The sequence below is a fragment of the Anomaloglossus baeobatrachus genome, chromosome 5, assembly GCF_048569485.1.
Source record: "Anomaloglossus baeobatrachus isolate aAnoBae1 chromosome 5, aAnoBae1.hap1, whole genome shotgun sequence".
NCBI lineage: Eukaryota > Metazoa > Chordata > Amphibia > Anura > Aromobatidae > Anomaloglossus > Anomaloglossus baeobatrachus.
This window is the reverse complement of record NC_134357.1, coordinates 432,162,534-432,182,285: the sequence shown is the minus strand read 5'-3', so window position 1 is coordinate 432,182,285 and position 19,752 is coordinate 432,162,534.

Here is a 19,752-nt window from a genome sequence, read left to right as displayed (position 1 = left end):
CTTTTCAACCATGCTTTCACAGAATTTTTGAAAAAATAAAACTCATGAAATAGGCCTGGACAGAAATTATGGTACCCCTGAAAATAATGTGACAAAAGGGACATGTTAAAACAAGGTATGTCCACTCATTAGCATCAAAGGTGTCTACAATCTTGTAATCAGTCAGTGGGCCCATATATAGGGCTACATATACTCACTGTGCTGTTTGGTGACATTGTGTGTACCACACTCAACATGGAACAGAGGAAGTGAAGGAAAGAGTTGTTTCAGCAGATTAGAAACAAAATTATAGACAAGCATGTTAAAGGTAAAGGTTATAAGACCATCTCCAAGCAGCTTGATGTTCCTGTGACTACAGTTGCACATATTATTCAGAAATTTAAGATCCATGGGACTATAACCAACCTCCCTGGACATAGCCGCAGGAGGAAAATTGATGACAAATAAAAGAGCCAGGGTTTCGGTCATGCGCACTACTTCAGTTTGAAGCCGGGATGCGTACACGGGGCATCCGCTACGTCTTGAGGAAAGAAGGTTTAATCATAATCACAGACGATGATTCTTTACTGTACGAGCAGTGAGACTATGGAACTCTCTGCCGCATGATGTTGTAATGAGTGATTCACTACTAACATTTAAGCAGAGCCTGGATGCCTTTCTTGAAAAATTTAATATTACCAGTTATGTATATTAGATTTTATGACAGGGTATTGATCCAGGGAACTAGTCTGATTGCCGGATGTGGAGTCAGGAAGGAAATTTTTTCCCCATTGGAACTTGTTTGCCACATTGGGGGTTTTTTTTTGCCTTCCTCTGGATCAACATGTTAGGCTACGGGTTGAACTAGATGGACATAGGGGCACTTTGCACACTGCGACATCGCAGGTGCGATGTCGGTGGGGTCAAATTGAAAATGACGCACTTCCGGCATCGCATGCGACATCGCAGTGTGTAAAGGCTGGATGATACGATTAACGAGCGCAAAAGCGTCGTAATCGTATCATCGGTATAGCGTCGGCGTAATTCATAATTACGCCAACGCAATGGTCCGATGTTGTTCCTCGCTCCTGCGGCAGCACACATCGCTGTGTGTGAAGTCGCAGGAGCGAGGAACGTCTCCTACCGGCCTCACTGCGGCTTCCGTAGGATATGCGGAAGGAAGGAGGTGGGCAGGATGTTTACATCCTGCTCATCTCCGCCCCTCCGCTCCGATTGGCCGCCTGCCGTGTGACGTCACAATGACGCCGCACGACCCGCCCCCTTAACAAGGAGGCGGGTCGCCGGCCACAGGGACGTCGCACGGCAGGTGAGTGTGTGTGTGAAGCTGGCGTAGCGATAATTTTCGCTACGCCAGCTATCACCACATATCGCTGCTGCGACGGGGGCGGGGACTATCACACTCGGCATCGGCCTGCGATGTCGTAGTGTGCAAACCCCGCCTTAGAGTCTCCCTTCAACCTTAAAAACTATGATACTATGATACTATGATACACTTGTTTTCTTAGTGCGCATGACTGAAACTCTGGGTCATGCGCACTGAGCCGAAATCCAGCGTTGGGTGGCAATGGCAGCAGAGAGGTGAGTGAGATCATCCTCTGATGCTGCACATTAATTAGCCCAATTCTGGCAGATAGCTCGCGCAGCTGATTCGGCCTTCCGATCCCTAGTCGGGGTGACCACAGCAAACTTGGAGGAATGATCAGTCATGACCAAACAATACTGTGGACCCCGAGGCGAGTGTTCCACAAGGAGGTAATCGATCATAAACACTTCCAATGGCTCCCTAGTTCGGATGGTCTGGACGGGTGCCCTTTGCTTGGTGCTCTTGACAAGATCGCACACTCGGCACCGCTGACAGCCCTCTTCTACTGCAGTCTCAAGCCTAGGATAATACACATACCTCTGTAGCCACTAGTAGGTCTTGACCGCACCAAAGTGGGCTCCAAACTCATGAACCTCTTTGACGACTTCGGGCACCAGGCCTCTTTGGGGGACCACCTACCACCTCACCTCGGTCTCTTTTGGATGTTGCTTCCGGCGGTAAAGTACAGCATCCCAAAGCTCCAACATATCCCACTGATGCAGTATGCTCTTCATGTCAGCATCAAGGCAGTTCCTCTCCTCTTTGTTTGGGATCTGCTGCCGGGCTACCCATTGTTTCATCTGTCTCAATCCTTCATCCTTGTCTTGAGCAAGTTCCCACTCTTCTTTAGTTTGTCCCAATGATTTAGTGGGCACACAGGCCACTCCGCTTGTCAAGCCCGTCATCACCGGGGGCAGGAACGTCCGGAAATTAGGAGTCTCTTCCTCCTCCAAATCTTCATCATGATCCCCTAAGAGGACCTAGACGGTTATTCTAAGGATAGGCCATAAATGTAAAAGTAGTGGGCAATGGTTAAAGACATTAGATGAATAGAAAGAATAAACATATTATATAAGTGTGCTTTGTACAAGTGCTCTTATCTGGTCTTAAAAGTTTTCTTTTTACTAGGTGGAGTTGCCATTTAACAGATCTTAGTTAAAGCTCATCATGGGTGTAACAAAATATAAGATTTTCCTGTACTTATTTAATAAGGCAGGAGTGGGTGTCTTTTACTTATTTCACTAAGAGGTTTAGGTTGCTGCAAGGCAAACTCCAGAAAAGTAAGTCACTTTACTGAATCTAGTCTCCGTAATAACAACATACATTATGCATGTACCGTGAGAAGCGCATAAGTAATAAATCTCACTTGTCAAACCAAGATATTCACTGGCAAAAAAAAAAAATATACAAAAAACTAGCACTCATTAAAATGTGTCTGCAGGAGAAAGAGTCTGCTGCTGGGTAATCAGCTCCAGCGAGTGCAACCGATAACTTATCCACATTGCCCTGTTCTTCCCGAAGTGCTTCACTATTTAGTCTTTACCCTCGTAACTATTGTGGTATGTTACAGTGATGGGCAGAACTTTTTCAGAAGGTTCAACTATTCTTCGCCTTGGCATAGCAGTCTACGAATAAAATTGCCAAGAGCGGCATAGGCTCGGAATACCGATCAGTACAGAAGGTCCATGCAAAGTCACGGGGTCCAAATACATAGGGGGCCCATCACTTACAAAAAGTTTGTCGATTTAAGTATCCAGTGAAGACAAAATGAACTCTTATATGGGTCAAAAGCTCTTTTTGACCTTACATTACATTGATGCCCATTATTCTCTACTCTTCAAAGACAAGAGGCTACAGAATATACATCTGAGCAGTTATGTGAGTTTAGGGTTTTTTCTAACTGCAATCAATGGGAAATAAAGGTTATATTTATTCTTGGGGGTCAAACATTTACAGGCAAACACATTTATCTAAAGTATGGCAAAGGAAAGTGGAGGAGTAGCCATGAGCATGCAATCAAACTTCTGCTTTCACTTTTCAAAGTGAAAAAAACACCTCTGGAAATTGAAAGTTGGAATCTGATTTGGTCCAATGGACCTTTGTCCGATCATTGATTATCGTTTTTCATCAATCTCCTATTGGTCTGTCAGCAGTTTTCTTTTAATTCACTGGGAAAAAAGGAGTGCTCCCTTCAAATGGTTTTCCTTCCATACCTAATAATTATTAGTTACACCCTTCTTGGTACATTTTATGAAAGATGGCTGCCAAAACCATGTCTAACAGCCATTATCATATTATGAATGCAGCCAATAAAATATGCTGTCTTCATCAAATAATAAAATTATTACAATTTACCATTTGCTGCAAAACAGTTTTTATAGGATGATGTTACCACTTTTGCATCATGTTAGAGATTAGAAGCACGACCACAGAGTAAATGCACAAGGGTTTGTTTGATCTGTGCGGAAATGCAGCAGCAGGTCCCAGCCCGTAAACCCCAAAATACTTCAGGAAAAGTAGAATAAAATGCTACATTTACCAAGCAATACAATGTTTCAAACTCCTAAGGCTGTGTGCCCACCATGACTTTTTGACACTGCATATTCCCTCTGCTTCAAACACACAGCATCTTACAGTTCCAACAAAGTGGATGTGTCTATAGAAATCTCATACCCACTGTGCCTCTTTTTTATGCTGTATAAACTGACCTGTAGTACATGTTTCAAATCCACAACATGTCAGTTTCTTTTGCAGTTACAGATTTTTCCCATAGACTAAGGGGTACATTGCACACTACGACATCGCAAGTGCGATGTCGGTGTGGTCAACTCGAAAGTGACGCACATCCGGCGTCGCTGTCGACATCGGAGTATGTGAAAGCAAAAGCGTCAAAATCGTTTGATCGGTGTAGCGTCGGTCATTTCCATAATTTCGGAAGGACCGATGTTACGATGTTCTTCCTCGTTCCTGCGGCAGCACACATCGCTGTGTGTGAAGCCGCAGGAGCGAGGAACATCGCCTTACCTGCGTCCCGGCAGCAATGAGGAAGAAAGAAGGTGGGCGGGATGTTTACGTCCCGCTCATCTCCGCCCCTCTGCTTCTATTGGCTGCATGCCGTGTGACGTCACTGTGACACCGCACGACCCGCCCCCTTAGGAAGGAGGCGGTTCGCCGGCCAGAGCGACGTCGCTGGTCAGGTAAGTGCATGTGAAGCTGCTGTAGCGATAATGTTCGCTACGGCAGCTATCACAAGATATCGCAGCTGCGACGGGGGCGGGGACTATCGGCTACCATCGGCTTGCGATGTCGTAGTATGCAAAGTACCCCTTAGATGCGGAAAATCCATGGACTTAGATGCAGAAAATCTGCAGGTTAAAAACATACAAGTATTTTAGCATGTTTTCATTGTGGGAACTAATCAAAAATGCATGTAATCTGCAAGTATATCAATAAAGTTTTGTCAAAGTCAAATACTAGGATTCGTGATGGGTGAACCCGGACTGTAAAATTTAAAATCTGCCCAGAATACCTAGTACCTGTGCATCGATCCCAGGCATGGAGTTCTCAGGGAACTTCATGTAACTATCCGGATCCAGCCATCCAGATAATTAAAAAATAAAATAAAAAGAAAGAAAATAGGGATAAGCATTAGCATTACACTTACCAACTCTCCCACACAGCTGTAACACTACTTCCGGGGCCACTCATTACCATCATACATATTCACTGCTTCCCCCACTCACCAGCAGTCCTGACCTGTGTGATTGGTTGCACTCAGACTGCACCCCCACCCTGTGTGACAGTGTGTGTGACTACTTGGAATCACACACTCTTGTCTGCTTGTCTAGAGTGGTGTAAACATAAATATATTCAAAAATTGGCATAGGGTTCCCCATATTTTGATACCCAGCACTGATAAAGCATACGGCTACAAGCTGCAGCCACCAGTCGTATGCTTTTTTTGGCTGTGTATCAAAACAAGAGGGTCACCATGCAGCTTTTTTTAAAAAATTTTAATTATTTAAATAAATATATAAATTTTAAAAACTTTGATACGAAGCCATGATAAAATCGACAGCTGGGGGCTGGTATTCTCAGGCTGTGGAGACCCATGGTTATTGAGACCTCCCAGCCTAAGAATAGCAGCCTGCAGCTGTCCAGAATTATCGCAACCATTAGATATGATAATTCTGGCACTTTACTCAGTTCATCCTTATTGCCTTGGTGCAGTGACAGTTGTGGTAATATAAGGGGTTAATGGCAGCTCACAGCTGCCAATAAGCCCTAGATTGGTAATGAGAGGCATCCATTAAACCCCCCCATTTCCAATTTGTAATTAAAAAGAAAAAATGCAACCAACGAAAAAATCATTTATTTAAAATAAAATACAAAAACAACTACCCTCTGTCACTCCTTTATTAACCAACAAAACACCCTGTTCTAACGTAATCCACATGAGGTCCCATGACTATTTTGGCTCTACTACATCCTGAAGTAGAAGTGTGTGGGCACAGAACATGGCTGTCCGCTGCAGTTGCAGGCAGAGACTGACTTAGCCGCAAATGTGAGCGGTGCCATCAGTCAGTTTATTTGCAGTCACAACTGGAAGTTCCCTTGGAGCCCCACCTGTGACCGCAGGTAAACTGACCTCAGGTGATCTCATTGAACTCAGTGACCTCACTTCAGGTGAACTGAGTTCAATGAGACCTGCATCTCCTGGCAGAAAACCATGTTTCTTTTTGCAAAAGGTGCAAATTTGGTGCTTAGATTTATACACCATATTCCTGCACCGAATCTTCATCTCCCAATGACAATCACATCAATAGTACATCAAAGCAGCATCGTGTTATGATTCAAAACACAATGCAGTTTTTGATGCGATATTGATGCAATTTTTGCCAGGAGATGCAGATTTGTTGCAGGAATATGGTGTATAAATTTCAGCACCAAATCTGCATCTCTTGGCAAAAAAACGAACAAAAACGGTTTTGAAGCTGTTTCGGTGTGGTTTTCTGTCAGGAGATGCAAATTATTAGGAAATAGCAGTTGGTGCTTTTAAAATTCTATGGAGAAGGGAGGAGCTAGAGGAAGACAGACATTCCACTTCAAGTTCCTGAAATGACAGCTATGGTTCTCCATAGAACTGTATGAGCACCGTCATCTCCCATCTCAGTAATGGAAAATCTGTATTCACTGATGACAAATTTTCCAGTTAATTGAGACTTTTGAGAAGGAATAAACAGCCCAGGAGAGAAAAGAAGCAGATTTCTCTGATATGATTTATTATGATGTTATTGACTTCAATCTATTCTATTGGGCAACTCCTTCTGATTCCACATGTTTCCCCCAGGTAAAATAATAAAGCCTGTACTCACTTCCAGTGCTGGCACCGATCCAGTGGCGAGGAGACTGAATCTGGAGCTGATTGGATGCGGGGCTCGTGTGATGTCACAGTGGCACAGGAGCTGCTGCACCGTTGGATTGACACTGGTATGGGAGGTGAGTATAGGCTTTATTATATTACCTAGGGAAAATGTGGAAACAGAAGGGATTGTCCTAATAGTGGACAGCTCCTTTAAGGTGCATTAACACTGCACAATTAATGAGAATGAGTGTTAGTTTCTTAGGCAGGTTCATTTCCCAGTAATCATGTAGTGTAAACAGGCTGCCGATCTTTGACAAAAAGTTCTCAGCAGCACATCCAGTATAATTAGATCTTGTGCTGTCGAGAACAATGGTGACCGTTGTACATTGAAAAATCTGTTACTGATCATTCACTGCTCATCTGAAAGGCAGTTGGACTGTGGAAGCAGACTTTTACACGACTGTCAGTAATTTGCGCATCGTTGGTCGTTTAATGCTGCAGATCGCAGAGTGGAAAGCGCAATTACAATGCGGAAGGAAAATTGCTACAGGTGTTTTAAGAATCAATGACTATTATTAGACAGGCGTTTCCTAATGTTAATTTATTCTGTTCTCCCCCTCAAAGTATCATGAAAAGTCTAAAGGCCCTGTCACACACAGAGATAAATCTGTGGCAGATCTGTGGTAGATCTGTGGTTGCAGTGAAATTGTGGACAATCAGTGCCAGGTGTGTGGCTGTGTACAAATGGAACAATATGTCCATGATTTCACTGCAACCACAGATCTGCCAAAGATTTATCTCTGTGTGTGACGGGGCCTTAAGAATTTGAAAAAGCATTTAAATGTAACATATATTAATATGAGACAGATATCAGTCTTTTAAGAGAGAAGGTTCTTCCCTTGCCTTGGGTGCTGCAACTGTAACAACATGCAGAAAGGTGATTTCTTTGTTTACCCAAGTACAGGGAGGAGGTGTATTTTAAGATTGCGTTCTACCTGCAGATCAGATTATACAATCTGTTTGATTAAGTAACCTTGTGGGCTTTTACATGAGGACAAGACCACACAGGATTTATCAAGCTAACTAAATGATTTGAAGTGGCGTAATGTGAAGCTTGTGGGCCCCAATAACGAAAATCTCCAACTCCCCGTAGACTATACGGCTCAGGCGTGACTGTAACTGCAGCACCCACTATAGTTATGCCCCTAGTGATATGTATACAATCGATCAAGCTCCCAATTATTGATGAGTGAGCACTACCATGCTCGGGTGCTTGATACTTGTAGCAAGTGTCGCGGGCGGGGAGGAGGGTGTCAGCACACCGCGCTCACCCCTTCTGCTCGGGTCCGGCAGCTGCTCCTGGTGGCTCGAGCCGTGGGCCGGATCCCGGGGTGTCTTGAGCGACACTCCTCGCCCGTGAGTGAAAGGGGGTTGTTTGTTGGGTGTGGGGATTGTTATAGTTCGTGACGCCACCCACGGTTGTGGTGATTGCACCACCGCTGCTCAGTGTGGGGGTCCCGGGGATGGTGATGCGGAGCAGCCAGGTGTTGTGTTGCCCCTCCGTGGGTAGGGGTTGGTGATCCCGGGGCCCGGTGATGAGATGTGAAGTGTAGGGCCTGGAGGGTGCAGGGACGCGGGGGCAGCGCTGTGCCTTGCGGCACTATGGTACTCACTCAGCCTGACACACGGACACAGTTTGTACGGTAAACCAACGGCTGGTAGGACGGTCCCACAGACGGCTGCACCTGCACTCCCGGTAGGTAACGGTGACGTTTCTCTTGTTGTCTGATGGTAGCGGTGGATTCCCTCCGGTTACCCGCTCCCCGACTGCAATCTGGGCCGGAGGAGCTCTACACTTTGCCCGCAGGCGCTGGCCCTGGGGAAACTTGTGCCTTGGCGGTGGTGGTGTCTCCCCGGTAATGGTCGGGCTGTTGCCGTCAATCGGGACTTGGTTGCTGGGGGATCTGCGTCCCCGTCACTGACGGATTTGGCAAATCTGGCGACTCCTAGCCTTGCCGGGGTCCGAGAGGCCCCTGCCCTGGTGCTGACTGTCCTTCGGAACACTGCTCCAGACCACCGGGCACACAGCCAACGGGGTCCTTCCAGGAACTTCCAAACTGTCCCCCTCGAAACAGTCACCGCCGTCGCTGACCTTGCTGTTCTAGCCCTACACACAGCTGGGCTCTCAGGCTTTGCACACTCTCTGCGCTGTCACCACTTCTTGCTTTTCTCCTTTACTCCTTTTCTTTCCTCCGCTTTCACTTCTTGGTTGTTTACTCTAGCCCCTGCCTGGGCTACTCCTCACTCCTTTCACTTCCTCCTCCCTGACAGTTCTCCTCTCTCAAGCTCTCCCCTGAGCTATCTGCCTGGCTACTTCCTGCCTCCAGTGTTGTGAGCTCCTCGGTGGGCGGAGCCAACCGCCTGGCCCACCCCCTGGTGTGCATCATCAACCTCTGGAGCAAGGCAACAAGGATTTCTGGTTAGCAGGTGTGCTTACCTGGAGTGTGGGGTGCGGTGGTGTTGTGACCTGTGTCCCCTGGCTTGCCCAGGGCGACACATTCCCCCTTAGCAAAATGCAGACCGTCCGCGGGCTGCCGTCCTACACCGGTTTTATTTTTCTGTAAAAGGGGATAACAAGGGTTAATCAAACATCAATAACATTTTTAATCAAAAACTCTTCCCAAACGGGAGGCACATTTTCTTAAACGTTGCAACGGTGTACGGTCACGGTTTCCGCTCTCTCCCACCCAAGCAACCTGGCCCTGATGCTGCCCCTAAAACCCAGGCAGCACCCCTTGACCCACAGTCCAGCACAAGTCACCCGAGCGGGATCTGTCCTTCCCCTCCAGAGGGTGGCCACCGGTTCCTTTGGTGGCTGGGCCCTGGCCTGCTCTGCTCAGGGCCCTCCCTCCAACCTGCCTCTCCGGAGGCGGTATGGCGGAAACGGTAACGGTACCCAACATATTTACAAGCCACTTAACGTTTGTGGTGCCCTGCAGAGTTCACGGGCTTGTCCATGGATAGTTCCCATGCAAACAAACTTAAACGGTCCCTACGGGGACAACGGTGCCGGCTCCAGCCGGTTGCAAATCACACGGTGAATCAGGTGAAGTACTCGGTCATTTTCATTTTCATCATTTCAAACTTTCAAACTTAACAAACAAACAGCAAACTTCTGGTGGTCCCCACGGGGACGGTGCAACGGGCATCCGCTGCCCTACTCCGGTCCGTCTGCGGCTTCTTCCGAGGGAGGGGGTGCAGAGCTCACCTTGCTCTCCGGGCTGCCCCTCAGCTTCACATCCAGGGCAAACCACCCCCTCTCTCCGCAGTGCCGAGTATACCGCACCATGTCTCCCGGTATCAAATTGCGGCCAGGATGCTCTTCGGGCAGGTGAGCATGTACATCCCGCCGGGCTACAAACACCTCGGCCTCCAGGCCCGGTTCGTATATGAACCCGTAGCCCCGGCGGATATCGAATCGCCTCACCTGCCCCTCGTAGAACGGGCCCCGGACACGGAAGGTCGCTTGCCGCAGGTTTTCCTTCTCCCTTATGGCTCGGGCCACCAGCTCGGCTTTCCTTCGCTCCCTCTCCGTGATCTCCAGGCCCAGCTTGGTCGGCTCCCTGTCCCAGTATGGCTCCGGCGCACGGGTTGAGCCCCGCGGGACATCCAGCACGTTACCCACTGTCAGGAAGGTGGGTAGCGTATCCCGCGGTGTCATGGCCTTGGGCGCTGCCTTGCAGCGACAACCCGGCGCCACCTCAGCCGAGGTGTGGGGGATGGGCACAGGGGCTTTCCGCAGTTGGGCCCTCGGCTCGGAGCGGGTCATCGGCTCCGGCTCGGGAAGCTGCTCGGGGACTGTCTCTGGCACAATCTTTGGGGCCTTCCAAGGCAATGCCTCCGGTTTGCTACGGGCTCCGGCTACAGGTCGGTCCGCTGGGGCGGACGGGCTGGGTATCGCTACCGGTTGCGGTGGTAGCGGGCCTAGTGGCGGGGTCACGGCCTCCGAGACGGGTGGCGAGGGAGGCAACGGGGGGAGAGGGCTTGGACCGGGTCCCTCAGCCGCAGCGACCGGTCCCTCCGGGACATAGGGGCGTGGGTCACTCACCCTCCCTTCCTCCGCTTCCTCCTCGCGTCTCCGCACGGCTGCCAAAACGTCCGCCATGTCGGTCTCCCACTCCTCCAGGAGGAGCTGCATTTTGACCTGCAGCCTTAGATGGAGCTGCGCGGTCCGGATCTCCACCCACGCTGCGGTTCCCGGCGCGGGGGCCACGGTGTTTCGGGACGGCATCCACATGGTGTCTTTGCTGTTTGCTTCCAGGAACGGTTTTCTGGCAAGGTCCTGGCGTCCTTGCTTTTATAGCGGCGACTACATGCCGCCAGCCGCCATCGCGTCCCCCTTAGCTCTTTCCGGCCCCTCCTCTCTCGGGGCGGGGTTTTGGCCTTCGCGCTTCTACTGCTCGAGAAGACGCTCGAGCGGGAACTTTTCGCGCCAAAGATGGCGGCTTCTGAAATTTTTCTGCCGGATGCCTCCGGCGGTAACAAGGCGCACCTCTACCTGACGGCAGAGCGGTAAGATCCTGTTCGTGACGCCAAGTTGTCGCGGGCGGGGAGGAGGGTGTCAGCACACCGCGCTCACCCCTTCTGCTCGGGTCCGGCAGCTGCTCCTGGTGGCTCGAGCCGTGGGCCGGATCCCGGGGTGTCTTGAGCGACACTCCTCGCCCGTGAGTGAAAGGGGGTTGTTTGTTGGGTGTGGGGATTGTTATAGTTCGTGACGCCACCCACGGTTGTGGTGATTGCACCACCGCTGCTCAGTGTGGGGGTCCCGGGGATGGTGATGCGGAGCAGCCAGGTGTTGTGTTGCCCCTCCGTGGGTAGGGGTTGGTGATCCCGGGGCTCGGTGATGAGATGTGAAGTGTAGGGCCTGGAGGGCGCAGGGACGCGGGGGCAGCGCTGTGCCTTGCGGCACTATGGTACTCACTCAGCCTGACACACGGACACAGTTTGTACGGTAAACCAACGGCTGGTAGGACGGTCCCACAGACGGCTGCACCTGCACTCCCGGTAGGTAACGGTGACGTTTCTCTTCCTTGCACCTATGTTGTCTGATGGTAGCGGTGGATTCCCTCCGGTTACCCGCTCCCCGACTGCAATCTGGGCCGGAGGAGCTCTACACTTTGCCCGCAGGCGCTGGCCCTGGGGAAACTTGTGCCTTGGCGGTGGCGGTGTCTCCCCGGTAATGGTCGGGCTGTTGCCGTCAATCGGGACTTGGTTGCTGGGGGATCTGCGTCCCCGTCACTGACGGATTTGGCAAATCTGGCGACTCCTAGCCTTGCCGGGGTCCGAGAGGCCCCTGCCCTGGTGCTGACTGTCCTTCGGAACACTGCTCCAGACCACCGGGCACACAGCCAACGGGGTCCTTCCAGGAACTTCCAAACTGTCCCCCTCCAAACAGTCACCGCCGTCGCTGACCTTGCTGTTCTAGCCCTACACACAGCTGGGCTCTCAGGCTTTGCACACTCTCTGCGCTGTCACCACTTCTTGCTTTCCTCCTTTACTCCTTTTCTTTCCTCCGCTTTCACTTCTTGGTTGTTTACTCTAGCCCCTGCCTGGGCTACTCCTCACTCCTTTCACTTCCTCCTCCCTGACAGTTCTCCTCTCTCAAGCTCTCCCCTGAGCTATCTGCCTGGCTACTTCCTGCCTCCAGTGTTGTGAGCTCCTCGGTGGGCGGAGCCAACCGCCTGGCCCACCCCCTGGTGTGCATCATCAACCTCTGGAGCAAGGCAACAAGGATTTCTGGTTAGCAGGTGTGCCTACCTGGAGTGTGGGGTGCGGTGGTGTTGTGACCTGTGTCCCCTGGCTTGCCCAGGGCGACACACAAGCAGGTCGGAAGCTCGGATGGGCTCGACTCGTGTACTGAGTATAATGGAAGTCAATGTGGGGCTCCAGTATTTTTCAATAAGATCTTCCATTTTTCCCATTGACTTCCATTATACTCAGTACACGAGTTGAGCCGATCCAAGCATCCAACTGCTCGTTACGACTAGCACCCAAGCATGGTAGTGCTCACTCATCCCTACTCCCAATACCAAGACACTTTGACAAACATGAACAAATTTCTCAATGGTTTCGCCCTAGGATTCTGCAGTTTTTGGATTTTAAACTACCCAAATCATCTAGCGCACAAATTTTACTTTTTTTTCCCACACTCACAAATTGTTGAAATTGATGTGCATTTCAAGGTGTAATTTCTGACTTGTCCGTAGAGGAAAATTCAATTTTTCCTGGCTCAAAAGATCATCACTTTCGGCAGCACATTTATAAAAAGGACTTGCGCTGCCGAGAACAATGCAGCCATTGCACATGGAATGATGTATGGCAGATCATTCGGTGCGAATCTGAAGTGCAGTCTGCCTGTGTAAACAGGTTTTTAACACTAAAATCGTCTCATGTAAATGCACCTTTAGTTTTAGAGAATTGTTTTTTAGGTATTGTACACAAGATCATTGTGATATTTTTTCTTGAATTTTAATCCCTTTTTTATCTTTTTCACAGACATGGAACACACATACAGAATGTCATGTAAAGAGGGAATTACAGCTTTTAGGCCTATTTGTCAGATTTTCTACTGGTCACGGCTGTGTTTAACTGACCAAGCAAAGCGGATATGAAGTGAGTGTGAATCATGAAAACTGCTCCACTGTGCTTCTAAAGACGCTTCTGAACTGGGTGGATTTGGTGTTTTGTTTCTGCAGAGGCTTCTACGTGGAGTGTAAAAAAAACCGCAGGTAAAATACTGCAGAATCAAAGCTTTTCTGTACTACAAAAACTACATTAAAACGCAACAAATAATGGAGAAATGCCGTAAAACAGCAAAAATGACATTACAGAAGATTGTTATTGTGTTGTTTGGTATGGACATTTGCAGAAAACAAAATACACCGTATTTTTGCTAAGGACAAGGCTTTACAGACACCAAAAAAAAAGCCAGATATCATAAAGTGAAGTTTACACAAAATGAGAAAGATCTGGCTGCTGTGACTGTGAATGAATGAATAAAAATAAATTCCCAGGTCCGAACTAGAGATGAGCAGGACGCACAGATGACGTCGCACAGCCCTGGATAATCAAAAGACGCCCCGGGAATGTGAAAGGTAAGAGATTCAAGGCCTGCCTTTCCAGTCACCAGCTACCAATGACCTGGATGCTGGACCACAGTCTCGAGAATCGATCCACTCATCTCTAGTCCCAACAGTCCTGGATGCAGTAGACAGTCCCGGATTTGGATCTACGCCCTGCAGTCTTGGGCATCTGCTGAATGTCCTTCACTGACACCGCCCCTCTGACATCTCCTGCCATAGTAGAAAGAAATGGCAAATGGGTGTGGTTAGGGGCATGGTCAAAATTTGTCCCTCTTTCCGTTCCTCAAAAGTTGGGCGGTATGGACTTCAGTGCAGAGACTTTGTCTTTGACAATATAAATATACTTATCAGCATAAACTTATCAGCATTTAGTTGGCCTCTCAATATACCGTAACTACTTTCTTTCCATATATGTTAGATACAAGGTATGGGATATGTGTTACGTAAAACTAAGCACTTTTGCTTGGAAAAAGGTGAAATATTCAGGTTTTCTTCTGATTAATGATATGTGATATGGTATTATTAACTGGAAAACAGATACTGAACTGTGATTATAATTGATAACACGTATTAGTTCACGGATTTGCACATTTCGCAGATGCGTTGATGTTATTTGCTTGACTAAGACAGGTCTTAGTGGTCAAAACGTGGAACTGTTTGGTGAATAAAACGTTAGTGCAGGTGAGAAGAGCGCGCTGCAGCTTCTTTCCGTTACCTAGGATTACAGTGACATCTTGTGGCCACATGTGACATAACACTATGGATATATTACCAGAGACAACGATATTCAAACTCATTATACAGATCTATTTTACATTACCATTATCTACCTATATCATTTCCAGAGTGACAGAAGCTTTTAAGATAATTGGGAAAAAACTGTCTTATTCTCATGGTAGAAATTGTAGAGACTGTAAACTCTGCTGACAGGATTTACTGAAAAGTTTTATTGTAATTTTTAGTTACATAGAGGTAACATATTCCACGGTGCTATACAAAGATTATCATCACTCACCGCACTATATAAATATATAAGCATTGTTTTTAGGTTTTACTTTCATCATAGCTTCCCTTTAACATGCCTGCTTCATGTCAATAAAAAATAAAGGAGAAAAGAGTGCGGTGGATGTCGGGCGCTGCCACTCACAATGGGTAATCCAGGCGGTAAGTATAAAAGAATTCCAATTTATTTCAACGCGTTTCGGAGTAGAGCATTCTCTTTCCTCAGGTATAACTGAAAATAAATCACCTCCTTACTTATAAAGGGGACAGAGGTGACGCTTAACACACATTACGACTTAACAACTCATGTAAATGTAGAACAATTGATTGAAAATAAAAATGTGTAGAAAAAAAGAAAGATGTGATTTGTTTTCTGGAAAAAGGGTGGGTCAGTTCACCACTTTAGGAAGGGAGGTTTCAGGAATCCTGGAAACCTGCATGGATTGGCAGGAGAAACTCCAATAGATAAACTGCAGCGCAGAGATGATGATCCAATATGTAAAGTAGATCCCAAGGCAGCATAAAACTTCATGTTTATTGGTATTATATTAAAAGCTCCATACAGTAAAGAACTAAAGTTGCAAACCTACGCATTTCGCCCTGGGTGTGCATGCAGCTATTTAAATATCAAGTATTAATTATCGAATGTTCTTGACAAGCAATCAGGACTCAATGCTTCGATCAACTGTTTAAGAACCAGCAAGTAATTTTGAAAAAGGTAAAAGAAGAAATACATACATATATTAAATAGTGATATATGAAAGTGACAATAAAAACAAGCTCAATATTGTAGAATAAGATCCTATCTGATATTTAAACCACGGGGTGTGTGTCTCCAAAGTGAAGATCTAATTTGTCTCGCTATTTAATCAATTTCTTCTGTGATCTCCTCCCCATACTGTTCTATGAACTTTTTCTATTCCATTGAATTTGAAAGTACTCAAATCTTCTTAGGAAAAATGCTTTGAGACATAGGGTTAACCACCTTCTAAAAGGCAGCTTCAATGATCCCATCGTACAGCCTACATACTGTACTTTGTTAGTAGTACATTCAATTAAATAAATAACATACCATATATACTCGAGTATAAGCTGAGTTGTTCAGCCCATTTCTTTATGCTGAAAACACCCCCCTTGGCTTAAACCAAGTGAGGGTCCCACAAAAAATTATTCTCACCTGTCCTCTGTTCCTGCGGTGCCCTCTTACCTGCTTCTTATGGATCGCAGGCACATAGACCCCTTGGTGATCGCAGCCGGTGCAGGGGCCACCGCTATTGACATCAGCGCTTTACTTCACTTGAATGATTAGAGGCTCCACAGCGCATGGCATAAGTGGGTATCACCGCCCAAAGTTAGTGGGCGGGAGTGCAGCCAGTTGGTGGGAGTCAAGCCATAAGGCGTGAGTGATCGCCCCCAGAGTTAGTGAGTGGGAAATAAGCCAGGGAGCGTGACCAACCAAAGTTAATGGATGGGAATGCATCTAATGGGTGTAATTAAGCACCTGGAGTTAGTGAGAGCAATGGAAGAAACATACAGTTAGGTCCAGAAATATTTGGACAGTGACACAATTTTCGCGAGTTGGGCTCTGCATGCCACCACATTAGATTTGAAATGAAACCTCTACAGCAGAATTCAAGTGCAGATTGTAATGTTTAATTTGAAGGTTTGAACAAAAATATCTGATAGAAATTGTAGGAATTGTACACATTTCTTTACAAACACTCCACATTTTAGGAGGTCAAAAGTAATTGGACAAATAAACCAAACCCAAACAAAATATTTTTATTTTCAATATTTTGTTGCGAATCCTTTGGAGGCAATCACTGCCTTAAGTCTGGAACCCATGGACATCACCAAACGCTGGGTTTCCTCCTTCTTAATGCTTTGCCAGGCCTTTACAGCTGCAGCCTTCAGGTCTTGCTTGTTTATGGGTCTTTTCATCTTAAGTCTGGATTTGAGCAAGTGAAATGCATGCTCAATTGGGTTAAGATCTGGTGATTGGCTTGGCCATTGCAGAATGTTCCACTTTTTTGCACTCATGAACTCCTGGGTAGCTTTGGCTGTATGCTTGGGGTCATTGTCCATCTGTACTATGAAGCGCCGTCCGATCAACTTTGCGGCATTTGGCTGAATCTGGGCTGAAAGTATATCCCGGTACACTTCAGAATTCATCCGGCTACTCTTGTCTGCTGTTATGTCATCAATAAACACAAGTGACCCAGTGCCATTGAAAGCCATGCATGCCCATGCCATCACATTGCCTCCACCATGTTTTACAGAGGATGTGGTGTGCCTTGGATCATGTGCCGTTCCCTTTCTTCTCCAAACTTTTTTCTTCCCATCATTCTGGTACAGGTTGATCTTTGTCTCATCTGTCCATAGAATACTTTTCCAGAACTGAGCTGGCTTCATGAGGTGTTTTTCAGCAAATTTAACTCTGGCCTGTCTATTTTTGGAATTGATGAATGGTTTGCATCTAGATGTGAACCCTTTGTATTTACTTTCATGGAGTCTTCTCTTTACTGTTGACTTAAAGACAGATACACCTACTTCACTGAGAGTGTTCTGGACTTCAGTTGATGTTGTGAACGGGTTCTTCTTCACCAAAGAAAGTATGCGGCGATCATCCACCACTGTTGCCATCCGTGGACGCCCAGGCCTTTTTGAGTTCCCAAGCTCACCAGTCAATTCCTTTTTTCTCAGAATGTACCCGACTGTTGATTTTGCTACTCCAAGTATGTCTGCTATCTCTCTGATGGATTTTTTCTTTTTTTTCAGCCTCAGGATGTTCTGCTTCACCTCAATTGAGAGTTCCTTAGACCGCATGTTGTCTGGTCACAGCAACAGCTTCCAAATACAAAACCACACACCTGTAATCAACCCCAGACCTTTTAACTACTTCATTGATTACAGGTTAATGAGGGAGACGCCTTCAGAGTTAATTGCAGCCCTTAGAGTCCCTTGTCCAATTACTTTTGGTCCCTTGAAAAAGAGGAGGCTATGCATTACAGAGCTATGATTCCTAAACCCTTTCTCCGATTTGGATGTGAAAACTCTCATATTGCAGCTGGGAGTGTGCACTTTCAGCCCATATTATATATATAATTGTATTTCTGAACATGTTTTTGTAAATAGCTAAAATAACAAAACTTGTGTCACTGTCCAAATATTTCTGGACCTAACTGTATATGTTTAAGACCACGTAGCTGTGGAGTTGTTTATACTAGAGGCAGGAGTCTGTTGGTAAGACCCCCAAGTGGGGAGTTGCAGGGGGGACGAAGCCCCCCCTTGTATAATTAAGGCAGCTTAGTTGTGGCTTAGTTGGTGTGCGTGGCCTGGTGTTTTTTTCTGTACAGTATATGGAACGACACTATGTTGTGTTAAAATGATATCTGTTATGCAGCCAATAGCAAGCTTTAATGCCCACTGGTTGTGCTGCTACCCAGTAACTTTGAGCGGTCATGCCAACTGACTGCTCATCCGCCCACTAACTCCAGTCGGTCCCGTTCACTTCCAGTCCCCGATATAACAAGTATGCCAAGCACAGATGACAACAGCAGAGGTCATGTGTACCTGTCGCGATCACTGAGGGGTCTATATGCCTGCGGTCTGCAAGAAGCAGGTAAGAAGGCACCGCGGGAATGGAGAAGTGAGAATATTTTTTGTGTGTGTGTATGTGAATTACGGCATAATGGAGGACAAGAAGGGGACCGGAATAAGAACATTACTAAAGGATGACCACATTACTAGAGGCCTCATTACTACAGAAGACAATATGGGCACATTACTACAGGGCTCATTACTACAGGAGACAATATGAGCACATTACTACAGGAGACAATATGAACACATTACTACAGGTGACAATATGGGCACATTACTACCAGTAGCTGCTGCATTTCCCACCCTAGGCTTATACTCGAGTCAACAAGTCTTCCCAGTGTTCTGTGATAAAATTAGGTGCCTCGGCTTATACTCAGGTCGACTTATACTCAAGTATATACGGTAAGTATTATTACAATTAATTAAATCCTGGATATTAACATTTTTTATTGTATGTTGCTGAGGCAAAATTTGTTAATTTATGGGCAAAAGTACAAGATTTGCAGTGATCCTGTCCACAACTAAAGAAACCTACTAGATTCAGCCAATTTTTTTTATTTCTGTTTAGGATCACTATTAAACTTGGTGATAATATGGAGCCCAAAGTAGGTGCCTTTCTAGCTACATATCTAATATTTGTGTCTAGAATATTATTTAATTTGGTATCTTGAATTAATATTAGTAATTTTTTTTATTATAATCTCATTATATTGTGGACTGTAAACTGTAGAGAAATTGAATGAGCAACTACTACAGTCAATAGGATTGGAAGTATTTTTTTTTAAAAGACAATATTTTTTTTACGATCTATATTACCATCTATGCTTTATGTCCTACTACGAGATCAGTTAGGGTAATTTCTATCATGTAATTTAATACATGCGTTATTGCTCTCTAATTGAAATACATTTTTGTCTGAGCAGTTTGTCTTAATTCTGACAAGCTCCCCCATCGGGATATTTTTTTCACATGAGGTAGATGGCATGAACTAGCTGTTAAAATAGAGTTACTGGGTGAAGGTTTGGTAAATGGAAGTATATCTCTTAGCATGGCTACTAATGTAAGATGCAAAAAATGTATCGTTTTTTTACCATGTAGTTATGTGAAGTTTAGATTAAAAGAATTGTTATTGACATAACCTATTAGGTAAACTGCTTCAATAGATGAAACACCCCACACCAATAGCAGGTCGTCAATATAACGACCGTACCATATGTAGTGGAGGGCAAAAAGATTGGATTCATTATAAACAAATAATTCTTACCATCTGAACATTA